General features: G+C 40.9%; 1 protein-coding gene across 1 annotated transcript in view; it reads right to left on the bottom strand.

Annotated features, from left to right (window-relative positions):
- Positions 1-21,556, bottom strand: part of CRYBG3 (crystallin beta-gamma domain containing 3) — a 125,047-nt gene that overhangs the window by 78,301 nt on the left and 25,190 nt on the right. The window lies entirely within an intron of this gene.

Raw genomic sequence — 21,556 nt, 5'->3', positions numbered from 1 at the left:
AGTCCACGTGGGAGCCCGGGGCTAACTAGTCTAGGTTTGGGGGCGGTGAGAGCAGAGGAGGTTACTTGAGGGGGTGGGAGGTGCCCTTGCAAGCAGATGCAGACAGAGCCAGTGGGAATCACTGTTCATCCCTCTCTCTCTCCGCTTCCCCCCCACCCCACGACCTTCCCCAGCCCAAACATCCATCTTCTCTCCATGTCCAATGAGGAGTCAGCTTCTAATTTAAAATGACTGGAGGTAAGGTTGTAAAATGAGAAGAGCGAAAGGCAAGTATGGAGAGATAAGTAAAGGGATACATCATAGCAAACCTTCTATGTACCTCAATTTAGCCTTTATTATTTCAAAACTAATAGACAGTATTCTCATGTGCTCCATACAGACAACACCTAAACAGACTTCATCATTTCTGCATTGTCTTAACCCCTGAAGCTACCACATGATAGAAAACTGTTTCTCAAGAAGATGAGGAAAGACAGCAGCACGGTGTATCAACGAGAGGGAAAGCCCACTATAAACTCTCCATGGTATGCATGGAAGTGTATCCATGTCAAACCCACTCTCCCGATTCAGAGCATCCTCCCTTTCCCCTCCCTGTGTACACGTCTCTATTCCTGCCCTGGGAACCTGCTGTACAGCTTGGGGAGCTCAGCCGGATGCTCTGTGATGACCTAGATGGGTGGGATGTGGCAGGGGAGGAAGGACAGAGGGAGGGGATATATGTCTGTTAATACTTGGAGCTGATTCACTCTGTTGTATAGCAGAAACACAAGCTTATAAAGCAATTATACTCCAAATTTAAAAAAAAAAAACTTCATGGTAAAACACAAAGCCCTGATATATGCATTAATGCAGATGGTGGGCAGCACCAGGAATTCTTGCAGATGCTGAACACTTTCAGGGGTGTGTTTTACCTGCTCATAATTAACCTACTAGTGAAGCACTGGAGAAGGAAATGGCAACCCACTAAAGTATTCTTGCCTAGAGAATCCTGTGGACAGAGGAGCCTGGTGGGCTGCTGTCCATAGGGTTGCACAGAGTCAGACACAACTGAAGCGACTTAGCATGCATGCATGCATTGGAGGAGAAAATGGCAATCTACTCCAGTATTCTTGCCTGGAGAATCCCAGGGACAGAGGAGCTTGGTGGGCTGCCATCTATGGGGTCACACAGAGTCAGACACGACTGAAGCGACTTAGCATGCATGCATGCATTGGAGGAGAAAATGGCAATCCACTCCAGTATTCTTGCCTGGAGAATCCCAGGGACAGAGGAGCTTGGTGGGCTGCCATCTATGGGGTCACACAGAGTCAGACATGACTGAAGCAATGCAGCAGCAGTGAAGCACACTCCATTCACGTGTACAACATGTGACCGTGCTGGCAGTCCACGCTCTCTCCTGCCTAAAGCGGGTCCTTAGCTTCAGGCAAAGGGGCCAACTCAGCCTGCCTTTCCCAACATGCTCATTCACTTACTTGTACGAGGAATGCCGTCTGATAGTATCTGTCAGACATCACACTCACTAGTCTTTATAAAAGGAAAGCTCAAGTGTGAGTCAGAAAAATATCAGCATGCCAAGGTGAAACCACCTGAGGCCACTGCAGGTTCACAGAATGAAGTTTTGTAAGAAGCTGATCTTCAAGAAGGCAAGAACATCCAAATGTCATTTGTTCACTTCCTTCCTTGTTTTAATCCAAATTCATAACAGTTTAAAGGAGTGTTCCACTAACCACTAATAATACTTGGCATATGAATGGTTGTGAAATGTTTAGAACCCATTAGCCTAGGAAATTAATTTCAAGTGAACCATATTTCAAGATCTATTCCAACCTTAGGAGTCAGGACTATTTTTGAATAAACACATTAGCATTTTTCTATGTGTTAGGTCCTTAATATAACTTGTGAGTCTTTTACATTTAGAATACCACCAGCCTTCTAGAGTCAAAGTCTCACCTTTTACTGGTTTCAACTGCAACTCAATCCCACATGTCTCCACATCATCCACCCAGCCTTCTGCTCTTTATGGAGGCCAGCTCTATAAATGAACTGCACTCTCTTCTCATGTCAACAGCTTAAATAGCCTTTCAATATGACAGCAGAAAATACGCTAGAGGACATTCTGAAAGTGATCATGTGTTATTTTTTTTTTTTTTTGTCCTTTACTCCATTTACTTTGTTGTAACGGCCAACCACAAAGCTTAAGTGAACTGTACGCTACTCACTAAAATAACACCAATATTCTTAAAATGCATACAGATTCACAAGGGGGTTTTATAAAACTAGGGCAGTGTGTTTTTTTTTAAAAGGAAAACAGAATATAATGATTACATTTTTGACATCAATAAAATCAAGACAAAAAACTTCTATAAAATCAGAAACACTATTTATCTCACTGCCTCAATTATTTTTAGTTACTTGACAATTCCTTTCAAAATACAATGGACTGCTTCCAACTGTATGGTACTGGCATGAAAACAGAAGTATAGACCAAAGGAATAAGACAGAAAGCCCAAAGATAATCCACGCACATATGGGCACCTTATCTTTCACAAAGGAGACAAGAATACACAATGGGAAAAGATAATTTCTCTTCAATAAGCGGTGCTGGAAGAACTGGACAGCTACATGTAAAAGAATGAAATTAGAACACTTCCTAACACCATACACAAAGATAAACTCAAAATGGATTAAAGACATAAATGTAAGACCAGAAACTATAAAACTTGTAGAAGAAAACATAGGCAGAACACTGAATGACATAAATCATAGCAATATCCTTTATGACCCATGCCCTGGAATAATGGAAATAAAAACAAAAATAAATTAGTGGGACCTAACAAGGAAAGTTATGACCAACCTAGATAGCATATTCAAAAGCAGAGACATTACTTTGCCAACAAAGGTCCGTCTAGTCAAGGCTATGGTCTTTCCTGTGGTCATATATGGATGTGAGAGTTGGACTGTGAGGAAAGCTGAGTGCCGAAGAATTGATGCTTTTGAACTGTGGTGTTGGAGAAGACTCTTGAGAGTCCCTTGGACTGCAAGGAGATCCAACCAGTCCATTCTGAAGATCAGCCCTGGGATTTCTTTGGAGGGAATGATGCTGAAGATGAAACTCCAGTACTTTCGCCACCCCATGGGAAGAGTTGACTCATTGGAAGACTCTGATGCTAGGAGGGACTGAGGGCAGGAGGAGAAGGGGACGACAGAGGATGAGATGGCTGGATGGCATTACTGACTCGACGGACGTGAGTCTGAGTGAACTCTGGGAGTTGGTGATGGACAGGGAGGCCTGGCGTGCTGCGATTCATGGGGTTGCAAAGGGTCGGACACGACTGAGCGACTGAACTGAACTGAACTGAATTAAACATAAAAGCTTTTGCACAGCAAAGTAAACTATAAACAAGGTGAAAAGACACCCTCAGAAGGGAGATAATAATACCAAATGAAACAACTGACAAAGGATTAATTTCCAAAATATGTAAGCAGCTCATACAACTCAATACCAGAAAAACAAGCAACCGAATCAAAACGTGGGCAAAAGGCCTAAACAGACAATTCTCCAAAGAAGACATATGGAGGGCTAATAAACACATGAAGAGATGCTCAACAGCACTCATTATTCAGTTCAGTTCAGTTGCTCAGTCGTGTCCAACTCTTTGCAACCCCATGAATCGCAGCACGCTAGGTCTCCCTGTCCATCACCAACTCCCGGAGTTTACTCAGACTCACATCCATCGAGTCAGTGATACCATCCAGCCATCTCATCCTCTGTTGTCCCCTTCTCCTCCTGCCCGCAATCCCTCCCAGCATCACAGTCTTTTCCAATGAGTTAACTCTTCGCATGAGGTGGCCAAAATACTGGAGTTTCAGCTTCAGCATTAGTCCTTCCAAAGAAATCCCAGCGCTGATCTTCTTCAGAATGGACTGGTTGGATCTCCTTCAGTCCAAGGGACTCTCAAGAGTCTTCTCCAACACCACAGTTCAAAAGCATCAATTCTTCAGTGCTCAGCTTTCTTTATAGTCTATCCATATATGACCACTGGAAAAACCATAGCCTTGACTAGACAGACCTTAGTCGGCAAAGTAATGTCTCTGCTTTTGAATATGCTATCTAGGTTGGTCATAACTTTTCTTCTAAGGAGTAAGCGTCTTTTAATTTCATGGCTGCAGTCACCATCTGCAGTGATTTTGAAGACCGAAAAAAATAAATTCTGACACCGTTTCCACTGTTTCCCTATCTATTTCCCATGAAGTGATGGGACCGGATGCCATGATCTTCGTTTTCTGAATGTTGAGCTTTAAGCCAACTTTTTCACTCTCCACTTTCACTTTCATCAAGAGGCTTTTTAGTTCCTCTTCACTTTCTGCCATAAGGGTGGTATCATCTGCATATCTGAGGTTATTGAGATTTCTCCCGGCAATCTTGATTCCAGCTTGTGTCTCATTATTAGACAAATGCAAATCAAAATTACAATGAGATATCACCTTGCACCAATGAGAATGGCCATAATAAAAATCCACAAACAACAAGTGTTGGAAAGGGTGTGGAGAAAAGGGAACCCTCCTTCACTGCTGGTGGGAATATAAATTGATAGAGCCACAGTGGAAGACAGTATGGAGAGTCCTTAAAAAACTAGGAATAAAACCACCATACAACTCAGAAATCTGACTCCTAGGCATATACACTGAAGAAACCAAAACGGAAAAAAACACATGTACCCCAGTGTTTCCTACAGCACTATTGACAATAGCCGATAGACATGGAAGCAACCTAGATGTCTTCTGACAGATGAATGGATAAAGAAGTTGTGGTACATTTATATGATGGAAGACTACTCAGCCATAAAAAGGAATGCATCTGAGTCAGTTCTAATGAGGTGGATGAACCTAGAGCCTATTATACAGCGTGAAGTAAGTCAGAAAGAGAAAAACAAATATTGTATATTAACACATATATATGGCATCTAGAAGGATGGTACTGAACCTCATTAGTATCATCCTTCTAGATGCCATATATATGTGTTAATACACAACACAGACATAGAGAACAGACTTATGGACAAGGGACGGGGAGAAGAGGGAGATGGTGAGATGAATGGAGAGACTAGCATGGATGCGTATACACTAATATACGTAAATAGATAGCCAGTGGGATCTGCTGTTTATGACTCAGGGAACTCAAACTGGGGCTCTGTAATAACCTAGAGGGGTGGGGATGGGCAGGAGGTGGGAGAGAGATTTAAGAGGGAGGGGGCTAATGTATACCTATGGTTAACTCATGTTGATGTATGACAGAAATCAAACCAATATTACAAAACAATCATCAATCAATTAAAAAGATTTTTTTAATATATAATGGACTGTTTCCTAAGCAAGGAAAATACATTTTGCTAAACTAGTGAATGCCTTCACATTTAACCTTTTTAGAGTGATATATATATAAATTTTTTAAAAACCACTTAATTCTCCTTCCTTTCAATAATCACTTCTTTGCTATCCCAGAATCCTTGTATCTTAAATGTAATAAGAACAGTTTCTCAGTTTCCTTTATTAGTTACTTAATTTTTGCCTAATAATCCTATGAGAAATTTGTGTCAGTAATTAAAATACCTTTAACAACAACACCACCAAAACAACAACAAAAGCACTCAAAAGTATTTAGAGACCAAAATTAGCAGGAAAGGGCCCTGTTATTAACATGACAAACTGTGTATTTATATAACTACATACTAAAAGTCTGATATAAAATAACAGCCTAGACAGCAATGAAGTTCAGCCTGCCACAAGCTAAGGGCCAATGTCACCTGCCAACTGGACTATCTGCCACTGATTCAACAAGTGAGAAACAGAATGAAAACACTCAGGATTCAAGCAAACACTCATAAAACGTTGATTCCAGTTGTCCTCAAAGATGCTGGTACTCTGCATATAACATATAAAGACTACTTATGAAGGCATATGTATTTTTGGGAATTTAATTTTTTCCCCTACATACTCAATATGTGGTAATGCAGTATGCTTAGGTCCAAATTCATCTGTCTGTCTGTCTGTCTATCCTCTTTGCTATGTGCCCAAAACAGGGAAACACAGGAAAGCATTAGGTACAATGATTAATAAGCCTTAGTTGTGGATTCAAGGAGCTGACAGTCTAGCAAGATACTTATCACTGCATCCACCATGTGGAGCACAGGAGAGCTATGCACACAATCAGTTGGTCAGTCAGGTCCGACTCTTTGCAACCCCAAGGACTGAAGCATGCCAAGCTCCCCTGTCCATCACCAACTCTTGGAGCTTCCTCAAACTTAAGTCCATCAAGTCTATGATGCCATCCAACCATCTTATCCTCTGTCATCCCCTTCTCCTCCTGTCTTCAATCTTTTCTAGCATCAGGGTCTTTTCTAATGAGTCAATTATTTTATCACGTGGACAAACTACTGGAGTTTCAGCTTCAACATCAGTCCTTCCAAAGAATATTCAGGATTGATTTCCTATACAATTGACTGGTTGGATCTCCTTACAGTCCAAGGGACTCTCAAGAGTTTTCTCCAACACCACAGTTCAGAATCATCAATTCTTTGGCACTCAGCTTTCTTTATAGTCCAACTCTCACATCCATACATGACTATTGGAAAACCCATAGCTTTGACTAGACAGACATTTGTTGGCAAAGTAATGTCTCTGCTTTTTAATGTGCAGTCTAGGTTTGTCATCACTTTTCTTCCAAGGAGCAAGTGTCTTTTAATTTCATGGCTGCAGTCACCATCTGCAGTGATTTTGGAGCCAAAAATAAATAAATAAATAAATAAAGGCTCTCATTGTTTTCACTGTCTCCCCATTTATTTGCCACGAAGTGATGGGACCAAATGCCATGATCTTAGTTTTCTGAATGCTGAGTTTTAAGCCAACTGTTTTGCTCTTGTCTTTAACTTTCACCAAGAGGCTCTTTAATTCTTCTTTGCTTTCTGCCATAAGGGTGGTATCATCTGCATATCTGAGGTTATTGACATTTCTCCCAGCAATCTTGATTCCAGCTTGTGCTTCATCCATTCTGGCATTTCACATGATATACTCTGCATGTAAGTCATACAAGCTTGATGTACTCCTTTCCCTATATGGAACCAGTCTGTTCTAACTGTTCTAACCATGTCCAATTCTAACTGTTGCTTTTTGATCTGCATACAGATTTCTCAGGAGGCAGATAAGGTGGTCTGGTATTCCCATCTCTTGAAGAATTTTCCAGAGTTTGTTGTTATCTACACAGTCAAAGGCTTTGGCGTAGTTAATAAAGCAGAGGTAGATGTTTTTCTGGAACTCTCTTGCATTTCCAATAATTCAATGGATGTTAGCGCTTAAGATCCCTTGGAGAAGGGAATGGCTATCCATGCCAGTATTGCTGCCTGGAGAATTCCATGGACAGAGGAACCTGGTGGGCTATAGTCCATGGGGCTCTAAAGAGTTGGACATACGGAAGAATCCACTGGAGAGAGGAGGTAACATTTGCGCTTGCTCCTGAAGGGCGAGAAGAGTATTTGAGACAGGGTGGAGCACATGTTGAGCACACATAGTGTGAAGTAAGTTTATTACAGCAAGGGTGTCGCTGAAGACGACTCAAGCACAGAGAAGGGAGAATGAGGTCAATAAGATGACCAACTAGAAGTGGCAGGTGAGAGATAACAAAGTCACAGATAACTAAGTTTTCTAAATGGGGAGACTAAGTAGTTAAGCCAAAAATGGACAAGGAAAACAGAAGGCAAGAGCCTTTGTCGGGGTTGGGGGAGGTGAGGCAACAAAGTCGATGTCAAACGAATTGAATCTGTGGTCCCCAGTGAAGCAGTCAGAGCCCAGTTAAGAATGTGATTTGGTGATACACAGCATGTGCAGGGGAAAGCAGGACTAACAAAAAAGCATTGGGGGGAAAAAGATTAAAAGGCAGGCACAAAGACGGAAACAATCAGTGAGAGAGATGGGGAAGGCCAAAACCAGAACAGTCATCCCAGCAGACATTTCCAAAAGCAAAGGGGAGCAAATGGCCAATGCCACTGCGAGGTCAAGGAAGAGGAGGACGGTGCTTCTCACTGTTCTTCAGAAACATGAGGCCCACTCATACCTCAGGAACCATGCATTCACTCTTCTCTCTGCCAGCATTTTCTTCCCCCACAGAGCTATCGACTCACTCCCCCTCACCGCCCTCAGACCTTTACTTAACTGTCATCCCTTCACTGTAAGTTTCCCCAGTCACTCAGTCTAAAACAGTAAACTCCTCCACTCTGAAACTGCCTGCATCTCTTCTCTGCTTTATTTTTCTCCTATGTACCTGCTAGTATCAAATACATATTTCACAAACACACATTTGATATATTTCTTTCTCTAGAAAGTAAAAGCCACAAGGGCAGGGTTATTTGTCTGTTTTATTCATTGCTGTTATGGTTAGCATCTTGAAATGTGCCTGACAATAAGAGGTGCTTAAATACTTGCTGGATTAAAAAACAAAGGAACTGAAGACCATAGGGAATCCCTAGGAATACAGGAAAAATAGTCAAAAGAGCTCAGGAATTTGTGAGAACAGCCCTAAACTCAAGGTGTTAAATAGTGGACACATAGCAAGGAAACAGGAACACTTGGCAAATAGAGGGGAACACTTTTGAGAGATTTTTTTAACTAGAAAAAAGGGGAGGAAAGGTGACAGTTTAAGGTCCAAGACAGAAGAAATGTCTTTTTATTCCTGTTTTATGGATCAGCTGTATACCTAGTGGGGAGGGAGTAACTGCTGAACAAGATAAGGATGACAGGTTCAAGAAAGAAGAGCAGAAGGTGATGAGATGAAGAGTACAGTCCTTAATATGTCTAAAAAAGAGGAAGCATGAGCCTCGGAGTGTTGCAGGAATACTTCCTCTTCCAACTAAAGTGATAAGGAAGCAGCTAAAGCCTGAGCAATTCTGTAAGGGGGAGAAGGTGATGAGCAAGGTCTAACACATGGCTCTGACCTCAGAAGTGAGAGCAGAGACGCTTAGCTGAAGGAGGGATGCAGAGGTGGAGCTGGGATCTGAGCTCCCCAAATTGAGAGGACTTGGAAGAGCATTTGGGGGAAGGCAGCCAGGGGCTGTGACCAGGTACTAAGGAGCAGTCAGGGCCAATGTCGATGTCAAGGTATTCATTCTTCTCTAAGTGATGAATTGTAAGATACTGCCCTGTGCTTTGATGCAACAGTGAAAAACAAAACAAAACCCAACAGTCCTGTTTTCATAAGAGTGTACATTCCAGTGATGTAAGAACTTGTTTTCAGGTCTAATGGGCATAAGTATGTCACCTCCTTTGGTAATCTCTAACAAGTGGCAGGTGCTGTCCCAACACGGTGAATGGCACAGGGAACAAGGTCAAGATAGTCAAGGGATAGGGAGTGTCAGCAAAGCGCCTGTTGAGCGAGAAACAGTGAAGAGCCACATGACTCCTCCTTTAGTCTCTCTGGCACATGGGTTGGGCATCCCTTCTCCCTCAGGCTCTGCCTTCATCGTGCATAGCAGGCATGATTCTTACAACACCTTGAGCCCCAGTTCCTCAGCATCCTCAACTCCAATGACCTCCACTTCTGCTGGGCCTTACTGTTTGGCTAACCGTGACCCTTATCTTTACCCATAAGCACCCAGCCTGAGAATCTCAATCTCTGGCATTCCCAAAGTATTCACACCCTCTCATCTTTTCAGCTCTCTTACCCCACTGTGCCAGGTGCATCAGTCTTTCTGCATCATCACAGCTTCAGGCCTCTCTTGTTCTGTCTCAGTTCCCACAAATTTTCATATCTTTTGTATCCAGTCATCAAATATGGCTAACACACTCAAAGCTTCTTTTGTTTGTTCTTTGGCCATCCCCACCCCCCAAAATTCTGGTTTTATCTTTTCCACAAAGTAACTATGTCTTGGTTTAAAAATCCATGGGGATACCCACAGCTAAGAGGATGCAGTCGGCCAACAGTTCACGATTTACAGTTTCTGCTGGAAATCAGTCTGCAACCTCCCTATTTCCCATGGAAGCTATTTCAAACCTTTACCACATCCCTTAAGTCATGCCCCCTCCACCACCTCATCCCTCGCTGAGCAGAGGACCCTACCTTTCACTTCACAGAGATGCTCTCTCATAGTCCTGCCCCCACCCCTCCTCTATCTGCATCACAGAGAAAGCATCAGCCCCACTTCCTTCATTTGCCCTCACAATGCAGGGAGGATGACTCCTCCTCCAAGGATCCACCAGGGCACTACTTCATAGTGCTTGATGTCTTCTAAACAGCCCCCTCACTTCCTCATCTGCCCCTGTCCATAAGCCCACCATTCAAAGTTTAAGTCCAGGGAAAGATTTCTCCTTTCTTCACTACCATCTCATTGATAGAAGTTACCAACTGTCACCATCTTCTTTCCCTTTCCTCTCAGTGACTCTTTATAGCCCCTGCAATCTGGCTTCAGAGACACTTTCATACTTGTTCATTCAACATACTTGTTCATTCAACATACTTTTTCTGCTCTGATCTAATGTGGTATGTCTACAGGAGGTGAGACTGGATCTGATCCTGAAAGCCAATCTCCCTTTGGCTCCTATGACATCACCCTGAGGTTTCGCTTCTTCCCTCAACATTCTCTCCGCCTCCTTCTAGCCATCCTTTCTTTACATATCACGTTTTTTCCAGCTTCCAGCCCAGGGCCACTTTACCTTCATGATCTTCTTAAGAGTTCTCATTTCTTACTGATCAATCTGATGACTCTCAGATGTGTATTCTCAACTCAGACTGTATATCCAATCATCAGCTAGCCACCTGAACACTTCACTGGAACCTCCAACTCAGTACATCCAAACTGAACTTGACCATGCTGTGTCTCCATTCTTGCCCATTTTCTGTAAACTGTAACATTCCCACTTGCTGAACAGTCAATGAAACGCCAGGACACCATGACCTCGCCCCGAGAAAGCCACTGGCAGTGAGTAACTTAACCTGTGTCCCTGCTTCCATTCCTAAGTTCCCTAGTCTGCTCTCCACACAAAAGCCACAGCAATGTTTCAGATTTCAAATCTGACCATCCCTAAAGGGCTCCCATGCCTGTGCACCCTTGTCAGGATAAAATCCAGGCCTCCTAGCATGGCATTCAAGGTCCTGGTGGGTCGAGCTCCCATGCGCCTTTGATTCCATCTCTTGTCACCTGTAATGCCTACAGGGCCCGATGTCACCATGTGTGTTCTCAGATATTCTCCAGACCTATTTTCTACTCCTCTCCCCTCTTGCTTCCTCTTACTACAGGTATGTCTTTGCACAACACTATTATCACTGCTGACACCATATATCCCTTGCCCTCTTTGCCTGGGAAATTACTACAACTCGCTTTTCAGAATGGAAACTGCCCACATACACATATACATGTGCATGTATATATCTTCCAATAAACAAAATCACCACAAGGTGAAGGCAAACAACTTTATGCTTTCATCACGAGTAGGACCATTACCTAGATTACTAATGGTTACCCAAATTGGGCATTTATAAACTAAAACCAGATGCCTACTAGAGAATTCTAGTTAGTTTTCTCCTAAGATATCTGGCCACAACACACTGCTTGGCAGAATCGTTCTTTGATGTCAAGACTGAGTAACTGATGGCACCTTTTGGCAGGACTTTTGCTTCTCTGGTGGCTCAGATGGTAAAGAATCTGCCTGCAATACGGGAGATCTGGGTTGGATCCTTGGGTTGGGAAGATCCCCTGGAGGAGGGAACAGCTATCCACTCCAGTATTCTGGCCTGGAGAATTCCATGGACAGAGGTGCCTGGCAGGCCATAGTCCATGGGGTGGCAAAGAGTCGAACATGACTTTCACTTTTTTTTGGCAGGACAGGGAATATGGGAACAGAAGGAAGTTAGGATAAAATACACTGAATTCAACTTTGAGTCAAATCTCATACCCAGTGACATTCATAGGAAAGGCCCATCAAAGAACCAGCTCGATCACCCTGAAGCTCAGAACAACATACTGGGCTGGAAGGACAGCTTTGTTGTAGGCTAAAATGTAGGTAAAAGTGAAATCAACAAGGGCAGGTGTGTAAGGTAAGAAAAGAAGTTGACAACGTAACAGAAGAAAAGCCATTCCCTCCTGTTATGGTATAAAGACTTCTCCAGTGAAAACACTGGGCCACGATAATAAATGTTTTTAATTCTAGGAGAGCTTTCTTGAGCTCCTTCTGATGTTCTCAAATCAGTATCTGGCACTTCTGGAGGTGTATTTACTCACAAAAATCTGGAGTAGGTACATGACCCTTCATCCCCAGTTTCCACTCTGACAAGGTACTCCATCAAACCACAGAGTAGGACTAAGTGAGGTTTACAAGAGGTTGGAGTAGTAGCAAATCACACCAGATACCATGCAATACATTCAACATTCAAGAACGCTGGGATATCAAGGCCCCAGATCAGTGTCAGCTACACTGACAGGCTTCAGCTCTGGCAGTTTGGTCACGTGAACAGTAACACACATTGTCATCTTCACTTCAGGCACCTTGATAGCACTTAGTCTTTAAAGAAGCAATCAAGGGGTGAGATGCTTCGACTTCTAGCTAAAATTCAGTGTGTGTACATATGTTCATGTGTGCCTTCAAGTGTGACAGAAAAATCAATGCTTCCAATAGTTGATTTCTGGACACACAGAAAAAGTAGTACCATTCTTAAACAAAGAGTTAGATTCTAAGCTGGAGTCAGACTTCACGTGACAAGAAGGCGGCTCTTCTCCTGAGGACCTCCTCTGTGTCAGGTGCAGCCCATGTTATCTCAGTTCATTCTAAAACATTTCTGTAAAATAAGAATAAGACACCCCTTTCCCCTCTCCCTGCCTGCCCTGACTAAAGAGAACAAGCAAAGTTCAGAGAGGCTGAATAAATTTTCCAAGGTTAGAAAGCTACCACATGGAGACCTAGGATTTAAGCCCAGATACATATGATTCCAAACACTGTTCTTTCCATCACTGCTTGTAATTTAAAAACTTGTTCCAAGGAGGTGCCATGACTGGCAGAGGCAGGGAGTAGTGGCTGACTCTGAGGCTCCAGGCTACTCATTCCCATCACCAACGGGGGAGCTTTGCTTTAACCTGTTTATACGTGGGGTTCCAAGTCCAATTACAGTTAAAATTTTTAAAAAGAGTTCTTATGCTTGAAAAAGAAACACTTTTAATTTTGATATTAAATTGATGTCATATGGCTATTTGCATTGATGAGAATAAAGGTAGCAAGCATGCATTAAGGCCATAATTTATTCCAACAATTACTTCAGAAATTAAATTTCTCCTAAATATGAAAACATCCAGTCTGTTTAAATTTGACTACCATTTCCCCTCTCCCTCTGGCCAAAAAAGTGTTGAAAAAGACCAATAAGGAAGGAAGCACTACAGAAATCAAAATATGAACAAATGCATAATTTAACATATTCATCTTACTAAACAGTACTGTACCCTCAATATAGGTATTGACATTAAGAATAATTTGCGACTACTTTTCTTCAGTGAGTTATTCTTGAGTTACACTTCTACTTTTATATATCAGTAAACAGTGGCAACAATTTAAAAAGCATAGCTTTTTTCAGTAATTTACTTATGATGATATTAAAAATAACAGCTATGAATTATTAACAACTAACAGTAATAGGCACAATATTGATACCCCATGGTTATCCCTAGAAACATCACAGGCATACATCAATCCCTGCCTTTAAAAGATGCCAGGGCCTTCACCTGCGTTGTATGATTGGTTATGAAGAACAATTCTAAAATAAGGTGAAAGTCAAACTTTACATAAAGCAGGTGCTACGCTACTGAGAACAAGTCTAAAAGTCATAAATTTATTTAGGCCTGGTTTTGAGATTCCATAACCTATGATCTAGATTTAATTCATTTTATTTAGCTCATGACTCATTCTAAAAACAGACTTATTGCCATAGCTCCTGTAATTTTTAATGGGATTTCTTTTCAATAAATTAAGTCTGTAAGTTATAAATTAAGTTCACAAATGGGAACCATTATGGTGTAGAACTGCATCTGAATTCTCCTGCCTCCTCTCTATAACAGTGTGAGTCTGTTGAGTGATAATCTCTCCACATTTTCGACTACTAAGAGATAAAAGTTCTGATTAATACTGGAGACAAACCACAAACACTGATTTCTTCTCTTGTGCAAAACACTCTGAAATGACAGTAAGGGGTTTTTTTTGTTTGTTTGTTTTTTAAGTTATAAGTACAAAGAGAGGAAGAACATAGATATTAGCAGATAAGAGATTTCAGAAAAGGCTTAGATGGCAAAAGTAGATGAAAGCATGGTAACTGACCAGAGGAAGCTTCCACCAAGTGGGCAGCAACAGGGAACTTTGACCACAAGGGGAAATAATCAATAGACACACTGTCAACAGACCACCCGAAAAGCTCAGGATCTGAAGACCCTTGGTACCACTTAGGACAATATGAGACATGGGATCAAAAAAAAGAGTTTGGTTGACTATCTCCAAATAGAGTACTTGTCGCTCCAGGCTCTTCTCCGATCCCAGGCAGTTACATGATGCTCTCTACCTCCTCCCAAACAAATGTATCAATATATAGAGAGAAAACCTCTGAAAATACTGAGGCTTTGGGGCACACTGAATTTGCAGTATGTAGAAATGTTTGGAACTCTGACAATCAAGTCTGGAGCTCAAGAGGGATGTTGGATAGAGATGTGAGAGCTGAAAGATGAAGTGAAGTAATGAGACTGGAAGATACCACTTTGAAAGTCTGATGTTGAGGGTTGAGGACTTTGAGAAACATCTACACAAAAAGAAATTTATCCAGAAAAGAATCAGTGAAGGAAGGAGAACAAGATGGTGGAGGAGTAGGTGGACATGAAGTACAGCTCTCTGCACAGATACATCAGGAATACATCTTCAGACACAGAAGTGCACGCAGAACACTAGCTGAGAGTGGACAGGAGTACCTGACTAGAGGAAAAGAATATATAGAACCATGCAAAAGTAGATATTAAGCCCTGAGCCTTTGGAGTGGAGAACTGACTCCAAGACCTTAGACTACCAGAGAACTAACCCTAGGGGGTATCAAATAGTGTAGGGGCTTCCCTGGTGGTGCAGAGGTTAAAGCATCTGTCTGCAATGTGGGAGACCTGGGTTGGAGACCTGGGTTCGATCCCTGGGTCGGGAAGGTCCCCTGGAGAAGGAAATGGCAACCCACTCCAGTATTCTTGTCTGGAGAATCCCATTGATGGAGGAGCTTGGTGGGCTACAGTCCACGGGTCGCAAGGACTTCACTTGCAACTGAGCGACTTCACTTTCTTTCACTTTCACTTTTCACACATAGGAAACTACTTGAATACAAGACCCAGCATCACCCAACCACCAGTAGCACCCTGTACAGGATGCCTCAGCTAAACAACAAACAAAACAAAAATACAAACCCAATCATCAGCAGACAGGATTACAACCTCACTCAGCCTTGCCCATCAGAGGAAAAACAAACAAACAAACAACTCAGCACGAATCTCATCCTATACTAAGCTTACACAAACCACTGGACCAACCTTAGGAGGGCAGAAACCAAAAGGAAAAAAGAATTCAACCTTGAAGCCTGGGAAAGGGAGACCTCAAACACAGTAAGTTAAAAAACAAAATGAAAAGGCAGAGAAATACTACACAAATGAAGGAACAAACTAGAAACACAGAAGTCCAAATAAATGAGGAGGAAATAGGCAAATTACCTGAAAAAGAATTCAGAATAATGATAGTAAAGATGATCAAAAACCTTGAAAACAAAATGGAGAAAATGCAAGAATCAGTTAACAAAGACCTAGAAGAATGAAAGAATAAACATACAGAGACAAAAATTACTGAAATTAAAAATACTCTAGAAGGAATCAATAGCAGAATATGTAAAGCAGAAGAACCTATCAGTGATTTCAAAGACAAAATGGTGTAAATAACTTCTGAAGAGCAGAATAAAATAAAAAGAATGAAAAGAACTGAGGATAGTCTCAGAGAGCTCTGGGACAATATTAAACACACCAACATTGTAAATATGGGGGTCCCAGAAGAAGAAGAGAAAAAGAAAAGGTATGAGAAAATTTTTGAAGAGGTTATAGTTGAAAATTTACCCAAAATGGAAAAGGAAAGAGTCAGTTAAGTCCAAGAGGCACAGAGAGTCCCATAGAGGATAAACCCAAGGAGAAACACACCAAGACACATATTAATCAAACTACCAAAACCTAAACACAAAGAAAGAAGATTGAAAACAACAAGTAACATACAAGGGAAACCCCATATGCTGAGAGGCTGATCTTTCCGCAGAAACTCTGCAGGCCAGAAGGGAATGGCAGGATATATCTAAAATACTGAAAGAGAAACATATACAGCCAAGGTTACTGCACCCAGCAAAGATCTCATTCAAAACTGATGGAGAAATAAAAAGCTTTTCAGACAAGCAAAAGTTAAGAGAATTCAGTACCACCAAATCAGCTTTACAACAAATGTTAAAGGGACTTATATAGTCAAAAAATACAAGAGAAGAAAAAAGATCTATAAAATTAACCCCAAACAATTAAGAAAATGGCAATAGGAACATATCAATAATTACTTTAAATGTAAATGGATTAAATGCTCCAACCAAAAGACAGAGACTGGCTGAATAGATACAAAACGACTGAATAGATACAAAAACAAAACCCACATAATACGCTGTCTACAAGAAACCCACTTCATACCTAAAAACACATATAGACTGAAAGTGAGAGGATGGAAAATAAATTCCATGCAAATGGGAAGCAAAAGAAAGCTGGAGTAGCAATCCTCATATCAGACAAAATAGACCTTAAAATAAAGATTACAAGAAATAAGGAAGAATACTCCATAATGATCAAGGGATCAATCCAAGAGGAAGACATAACAATTCTAAATATCTGTGTGCCCATCATAGGAGCACTTCAATACATAAGACAAGCACTAACAGACATAAAAGGAGAAATTGAGAGTACCACAATAATAGTAGGAGACTTTAACACCCCACTCACACCAATGGACAGATCATCAAAACAGAAAATAAGTAAGGAAACGCAAGTCCTAAATGATACATTAGATGAGATGGATCTCACTGATATTTTCAGGACATTCCATCCAAATGCAGAAGAATTTATCTTCTTCTCAAGTCACATAGAACATGCTCCAGGATAGATAACATTGTGGGTCACAAATCAAACCTCAGGAAATTTAAGAAAATTGAGATCATCAAGTATCTTCTCCAACAACAATGCTATGAGACTAGATATCAATTACCAGAAAAAATCTGTAAGAAACACCAACACATGGAGATTAAACAACACATTTCTAAATACTCAACAGGTTACTGAAGAAATCAAAAGGGAAATCAAAAAATTTCTGAAAACAAATGACAGTGAACATATCACAACTCAAAAACTATGGGATGCAGCAAAAGGAGTTCTAAGAGGGAAGTTTATAGCAATACAATCCTAGCTCAAGAAACAAGAAAAACATCGAATAGACAATTTAACAGTCAGTTCAGTCGCTCAGTCGTGTCTGACTCTTTGTGACCCCATGAACCACAGCACGCCAAGCTGCCTCGTCCCTCACCAACTCCCGGAGTCCATCCAAACCAATGTTCATCAAGTCGATGATGCCATCCAACCATCTCATCCTCTGTCGTCCCCTTCTCCTGCCCTCAATCTTTCCCAGCATCAGAGTCTTTTCCAATGAGTCAACTCTCTGCATTAGGTGGCCAAAGTATTGGAGTTTCAGCTTCAATACCAGTCCTTCCAATGAACACCCAGGACTGATCTCCTTTACGATGGACTGGTTGGATCTCCTTGTAGTCCAAGGGACTCTCAAGAGTCTTCTCCAACACCACAGTTCAAAAGCATCAATTCTTCAGCGCTCAGCTTTCTTTACAGTCCAACTCTCACATCCATACATGACCACTGGAAAAACCATGGCCTGGACCAGACGGACCTTTGCTGACAAAGTAATGTCTCTGCTTTTTAATATGCTGTCTAGGTTGGTCATAACTTTCCCTTCAAGGAGTAAGCATCTTTTCATGTCATTGCTGCACCTAAAAAAACTTCTTTTCCAAAGAACAAAAAACCCCCCAAATTCGTAGAAGTTAAGAAATAATAAAGATCCAAGCAAAAATAAATGAAAAGGATTATAAGAGACTAACATGAACAACTATATCCCAACAAAATGGATATCCTGGAAGAAATGGACAGATTCTTTAGTTCAGTTCAGTCGTTCAGTCATGTCCGACTCTTTGTGACCCCATGGACTGCAGCACACCAGGCCTCCCTGTCCATCACCAAACTCCTGGAATTTACTCAAACTCATGTCTACCTTCTGTCGTCCCTTTCTCCTCCTGCCTTCAACCTTTCCTAGCATGAGGGTCATTTCAAATAAGTCAGTTCTTTGCATCAGGTGGCCAAGTATTGGAGTTTCAGCTTCAACACCAGTCCTCCCAATGAACACTCAGGATTGATCTCCTTTAGGATGGACTGGATCTCTTTGCAGTCCAAGGGACTCTCAAGAGTCTTCTCAAATACTACAGTTCAAAAGCATCACTTCTTCGGCGCTCAGCCTTCTTCACAGTCCAACTCTCACATCCATACATGACTACTGGAAAAACCATAGCTTTGACTAGACAGACATTTGTTGGCAAAGTAATGTCTCTGTCTTGCAATATGCTATCTAGGTTGGTCATAACTTTCCTTCCAAGGAGCAAGAGTCTTTTAATTTCACAACTGCAGTCACCATCTGCAGTGATTTTAGAGTCCCCCAAAATAAAGTCTGCCACTGTTTCCATTGTTTCCCCATCTATTTGCCAAAAGTGATGGGACCAGATACCATGATCTTAGTTTTCTGAATGCTGAGTTTAAAGCCAACTTTTTCACTCTTGTCTTTCACTTTTATCAAGTGGCTCTTTAGTTCTTCTTCACCTTCTGCCAGAAGGGTGGTGTCATCTGCATAACTGAAGTTATTGGTATTTCTCCTGACAATCTTGATTCCAGCTTGTGTTTTATCCAGCCCAGCATTTCTCATGATGTACTCTGCATAGAAATTAAATAATCAGGGTAACAATATATACAGCCTTGAGGTAGTCCTTTCCTGATTTGGAACCAGTCTGTTGTTTCATGTCCAGTTCAAACTGTTGCTTCCTGACCTGCATACAGATTTCTCAGGAGGCAGGTTAGGGGGTCTGGTGTTCCCATCTCTTGAAGAATTTTTCAGAGTTTGTTGTGATCCACACAGTCAAAGGCTTTGGCATAGTCAATAATGCAGAAATAGATATTTTTCTGCAACTCTCTTGCTTTTTCAATGATTCAGTGGATGTTGGCAATTTGATCTCTGGTTCCTCTGCCTTTTCTAAATCCAGCTTGAACATCTGGAAGTTCATGGTTCATATATTGCTGAAGCCTGGCTTGGATAATTCTGAGCATTACTTTACTAGCATGAGAGATGAGTGCAATTGTGTGATAGTGTGAACATTCTTTGGCATTGCCTTTCTTTGGGATTGGAATGAAAACTGACCTTTTCCAGTCCTGTGGCCACTGCTGAGTTTTCCAAATTTGCTGGCATACTGAGTACAGCACTTTCACTGCATTCTTGGAAAAGTTCAATCTTCCAAGACTGAACCAGGAAGAAATAGAAATTATGAACAACCTAATTACAAGCACTGAAATTTAAGCCGTGATAAAAAAAACTTCCCCAAAAACAAAAGCCCAGGACCAGATGGCTTCACAGGAGAATTCTATCAAACATTTTAAGAGCTAATATCTATCCTTCTAAAAATCTTTCAAACAATTGCAGAGGAAGGAACACTTCCAAACTCATTCTACGAGGTCACCATCACCCCAATATCAAAACCAGACAAAGACAACACAAAAAAAGAAAACTACAGGCCAATATCACTAACATAGATTAAAAAGTCCTGAACAAAATTTTAGCAGACAGAATTCAGCAACACACCAAAAAGCTCATACACCATGATCAATTTGGATTTATTCCAGGAATGCAAGGATTCTTCAGTATATGCAAATTGATCAATGTGGTAGACTGTATTAACAAACTGAAACATAAAAACCATATGATCATTTCAATAGATGCAGAAAAAGCCTTTGACAAAATTCAGCATCCATTTATGATTAAAACTCTTCAAAAAATAGGCATAGAAGGAACCTACCTCAACACAGTAAAGGCCATATGTGATAAGCCTACGGGAAACATTATTCTCAATGGTGAAAAACTGAAATCACTCCCCCTAAGATCAGGAACAAGACAAGGGTGTCCTTTCACCACTATTATTCAACATAGTTCTGGAAGTCCTAGCTACAGCAATCAGAGAAGAAAAAGATATAAAAGGAATCCAGATCAGAAAAGAAGTAAAACTCTCACTGTTTGCAGATGACATGATACTATACATAGAAAACCATAAATATAGTATCAGAAAATTACTAAAGCTAATCAGTGATTTTAGCAAAGTGGCAGGATACAAAATCAATACACAGAAATCACTTGCATTTCTATATACTAACAATGAGATTTCAGAGAGAGAAATTAAGGAATCAATCCCATTCACCATTGCAACAAAAAGAAATATCTAGGAATACACTTACCTAAGGAGACAAAAGAACAGTACACAGAAAATTAAAAGACACTAATGAAAGAAATCAAAGATGACATAAGCTGATGGAGAGACATTTCATGTTCCTAAGTAGGAAAAATCAACATTGTGAAAATAACTAACTACCAAATGCAGTCTACAGATTTAATTTAATCCCTATCAAATTAACAATGGCATTTTCACAAAACCAGAACAAAAAATTTCACAATTCATATGGTAACACAAAAGACCCTGAACAGACAAAGCAGTCTTGAGAAAGAAGTATGGAGCTGGAGGAATCAACCTTCCTGACTTCAGATTATACTACAAAGCTACAGACATCAAGACAGTATGGCACTGGTACAAAAAACAGAAATATAGGCAAATGGGAAAAGATAGAATGCCCAGAAACAAACCCATGCATCTATGGGTACCTTATTTTTGACAAAGGAGGCAAGAATATACAATGGGGCAAAGACAGCCTCTTCAATAAATGGTGCTGGGAAAACTGGACAGCTACATGTAAAAGAATGAAATTAGAACATTCCTAACACCATACACAAAGATAAACTCAAAATGGATTAAAGACATAAAAGTAGGACCAGAAATTATAAAACTCTTAGAGGAAAATATAGGCAGAACACTTGATGACATAAATCAAAGCAAGATCTTCTTGCTTTAACCCCCCTCCTAGAGTAACAGAAATAAAAACAAAAGTAAACAAGTGGGACCTGATGAAACTTAAAAGCTTCTGCAGAGCAAAGGAAACTATAAGCAAGATGAAAAGGCAACCCTCAAAATGGGAGAAAATAATAGCAAATGAAACAACTGACAAAGGATTAATTTCAAAAACATACAAGTTGTTCATATAGCTCAACACCAGAAAAACAAACAACCCAATCAAAA

The sequence above is a fragment of the Ovis aries genome, chromosome 1 (genome assembly GCF_016772045.2).
Source record: "Ovis aries strain OAR_USU_Benz2616 breed Rambouillet chromosome 1, ARS-UI_Ramb_v3.0, whole genome shotgun sequence".
Lineage (NCBI taxonomy): Eukaryota > Metazoa > Chordata > Mammalia > Artiodactyla > Bovidae > Ovis > Ovis aries.
Note: the sequence above shows the minus strand (reverse complement) of the source record. Positions and strands in the feature narration are given on the sequence as shown.